Source organism: Photinus pyralis, unplaced genomic scaffold (genome assembly GCF_008802855.1).
Source record: "Photinus pyralis isolate 1611_PpyrPB1 unplaced genomic scaffold, Ppyr1.3 Ppyr1.4_LG7, whole genome shotgun sequence".
NCBI classification, from domain to species: domain Eukaryota; kingdom Metazoa; phylum Arthropoda; class Insecta; order Coleoptera; family Lampyridae; genus Photinus; species Photinus pyralis.
Window position 1 is genome coordinate 42,242,880 of NW_022170738.1, and position 4,118 is coordinate 42,246,997.

Genomic DNA, 4,118 nt, shown 5'->3' on the forward strand with positions numbered 1-4,118 from the left:
CTTCTTCACATAAACACACCACGTTATCACAACCCACTCGTATTCAACCCAAACGCAAAGCCAAAGAAACACTTACACAATAAACTCTATTTAATAAAATTACAGGAATTATTATAATGATATTTTTGTTTTGTTTTCTTCTTTCCTGATAGCGTTGACTATTGGGGCCATTAATAGCTATGTTGAACCCTACATAACTTCACCAGACACAGACACTAATCGTTACTTGATTTTAATCCGTGCGATTAGTTAACCAGGCTAGACCTGAGTTCTCACAAGAAACACCGACAATAATAATAATAATAATAATAATAAGCACAGCTAAAAAACACAATACTCTTTCTTCTCAGAAACACACCACGTTATCACAAACACAACCCACTCGTACTCAACCCAAACGCAACAACCTTAACAGCACTACAGGCTCACAAAATACTGTAATGTCTCCACCAATAACCCATGCAACAACAGAAATACAACTTCAAGAACAAAGAAACACCATAAATACAAGTAACGCAACATGCACTACAAAGACAGGTCCATCCAATAAAGCTACACGCCCTAGCACATTTAAAAAACACAAAACTCCTTCTTCACAGAAACACACCACATTTTCACAACCCACTCGTATTCAACCGAAACGCAAAAACCTTAACAGAACTACAGGCTCACAACATACTAAAATATCTCCACCAAAAACCCAAGCAACTTCACAAATACAACCTCAAGAACAAAGAAACACCATAAACACAAGTAACGCAACATGTACTACAAAGACAGGTCCATCCAATAAAGTTACACGCCCTAGCACAGTTAAAAAACACAATACTCCTTCTTCTCAGAAACAACCCACTCGTATACAACCGAAACGCAAAAACCTTAACACCACCACAGGCTCACAAAATACTGCAATATCTCCACCAAAAACCCAAGCAACCTCACAAACACGACCTCAGGAACAAAGAAACACCATAAATACAAATAAAAAACACAAAACTCCTTCTTCACAGAAACGCACCACGTTATCACAACCCACTCGTATTCAACCCAAACGCAAAGCCAAAGAAACACTTACACAATAAACTCCATTTAATAAAATTACAGGAATTATTATAATGATTTTTTTTTTGTTTTGTTTTGTTTTCCTCTTTCCTGATAGCGTTGGCTATTGTGCCCATCAATAGGTATGTTGGTAAGTACGAATTACATTATCCCTAGATGTCCAATGTACGTGTGTGATTTTTTTTTTTTTTTTAAGGACCCTACATAACTTCACCAGACACAGACACAGACACTAATCGTTACTTGATTTTAATCCGTGCGATTAGTTAACCAGGCTAGACCTGAGTTCTCACAAGAAACACCGACCATAATAATAATAATAATAATAATAAATAATAAATGTAAAACACAACACATCACAGCTGGTAAAAGACAACTTTTAGATTATGAGCTAGAACAGGGTAATTTAATAAATTCCATGGACGAGAATGAAACTTATAAGTATCTTGGTTTTCAGCAAAATACACATATTAAACATACGAGTATAAAACAAACACTTATCACACAATACCTACAAAGAGTACGCAGTATACTTAAAACAAAATTACACGGTAGAAATACAATCAAAGCTATTAACACTTATGCCATACCAGTGCTTACATACTCTTTCGGGATTATACGTTGGACAAATACAGATTTAGAACAAATACAGAGAAACACACGTACACTATTAACAAAACACCATATACATCACCCTCACTCCTCCAGTATACGACTTTACCTTCCTCGTTCGGAAGGAGGTAGAGGACTTACAGATATAAAACTATTACACCAAACACAAATACACAATTTACGACAATACTTTTATAACAAATCAGATACTTCAGTCTTACACAAAACAGTAACATATGCAGACAAATCTTACACACCACTTAACCTACACGAAACTAATGTACTCCCACCCACATCCAAACTTACATACATCACAAATAACATACAGACATGGAACCAAAAGCCTTTACATGGACGATTTCCACAAGAGGTTGGCCAGGATTGTGTTGACTCTATAGCAACGCACAGTTGGTTGTCTGAATGTGATGTCTTCCCGGAGACTGAGGGTTTCATGTTAGCAATACAAGACCAGGTCATTAACACACGCAACTATAAAAAAACACATACATAAAGATAAAACAGTGACAAATGATTCTTGTCGACTTTGTTCACAAACATCAGAAACAATCCAACATATAATATCGGCATGCACACGACTTGCACAAACTGAATACAAACATCGACACGATCAGGTAGCTAAAATCATACATCAAAAATTAGCACTTAAACACAATCTCATAACAGATACGACACCATACTACAAATACACGCCACAGATCATAGGGGAAGGTGTTGTACCATGGGACAATTTTTTTAATTTATTTTGTTACAGCGGCAATTTTAAAAATTTGTTCTGTTTTTAAATATCAATAAAAGTAACATATTTTTAGCTACCCTAAATAACAATTTGAAGATTTGTTGTTACTTATTTTCACATTCATATTATGGACTAAAGTAACACATGCTCTCTGTCCCATGGTACAATAACATCGTGTACCTTGGGACTGAAATAATTGTACCTTGGGACGGGTTTTTTCACGCTAGTAACAGATCTAGTATTCATTTATTTATTAATAGTAGATAATTAATTGATATGATAACATGAAAAATCCACGGGAAACAAAAATTGCTCCATACGGCGTTCAGACCCCCCAACTGTTTTTGGTGTGGGCAATTTTTTAACAACGTCTGAACAAGGGAGATCATAAACTTCTTCGTTCTTGACAAATTTTTGCTAGTGTGGACTTACTTACACCATGTAGTCGCGCAGCATCCCTTAGACTGGTATTTTGAGTCAAAACGTCACTTACTGCTGCTTGAAGATTTGCTATGTTGATGGGGTCCCTTGCTTTACCGGTTCTACTGCGCGGCATAATAATCTGATAGAAGAAAATGCGACTAAGCAACCAGAAATCAAAAATTAAAAATGAATAAAATGCATGTACTAAAAATAAATAGAATGCATGTAGGTACCTTGGGACTGTCCCAAGGTACACGCACATATGTGTCCCAAAGTACACGTTTGACATTGAAATCTAAATTGCATGACAATTATTTATGTCTAATAAATTTACCTTTGTCTGTATGTGACACTACAAATGGAATTGAATGAAGTACACGCTGGAATCCAGAAAATTTCAAAATTCTATGTCTTCAACACGTAACGCGCGGTTAACCAATACACAAAAACTAAATTAGTGATTTGCAAAACGTAACCTGTCGCCCTGTGCACGTTCTATGACAAATGTTACTGAAAATATAGAATTCCTTAAACACAACAGTGTTCCTCTATAACATACTACAACATTAACATCAATGTGACCATAGATGGCTCTAGTAGGCATTTTGTCCCAAGGTACATGCGTCCCAAGGTACAACACCTTCCCCTACTCGAAAACAACACACACAAATTATATTGGGACAGGACACTACTCACAGATAAAACTATCCACAATAATAGACCAGACATTACACTTATAGATAAAACACAAAAATCCATTTGTATTATAGACATTGCCATCCCCCAACACTAACAACTTAACTAAAACACATGCAGAAAAACACCGCAAATACACCGATATAGCTATCGAGCTTAAGACGCAATGGAGAATGAAATCTACTGTTATAGTTTCCATTATTCTTAGTGCTACTGGAGTTATACCAAAGACAATACACCACAATTTACAACTATTAGGTTTAGACAAAAACACATACAAACATTTACAAAAAGCAGTCATTATCAACACATGCCATATTGTTCGTAAATTTCTAAACATAACACAAGATACTACATACAGAAATGATCCACAACGTATACATGTAAACAACAGTACTCGCTCACAACACGGTACACAACATACTGTAATATCTCCACCTCTAACCCAAACAAACACACAAATACAACACACCGAACAAACAAGTACAACAAATGATACAACATATACTACAATCAGAGATTCACCTCTGAAGCAAACCACATTATCACAACCCATTAGTATTCAACC

The 4,118-nt window shown here is 35.7% G+C and overlaps 1 long non-coding RNA gene across 1 annotated transcript; it reads right to left on the reverse strand.

The window, feature by feature from the left end:
* Positions 1 to 2,667: 2,667 nt before the first annotated feature.
* On the reverse strand, positions 2,668 to 3,340 carry LOC116177062. The gene is made up of 2 exons (XR_004146595.1): positions 3,189 to 3,340; positions 2,668 to 2,993 (listed from the first exon to the last, which is right to left on the reverse strand). It is a non-coding gene; the product is annotated as an uncharacterized LOC116177062 (long non-coding RNA).
* Positions 3,341 to 4,118: the final 778 nt, after the last annotated feature.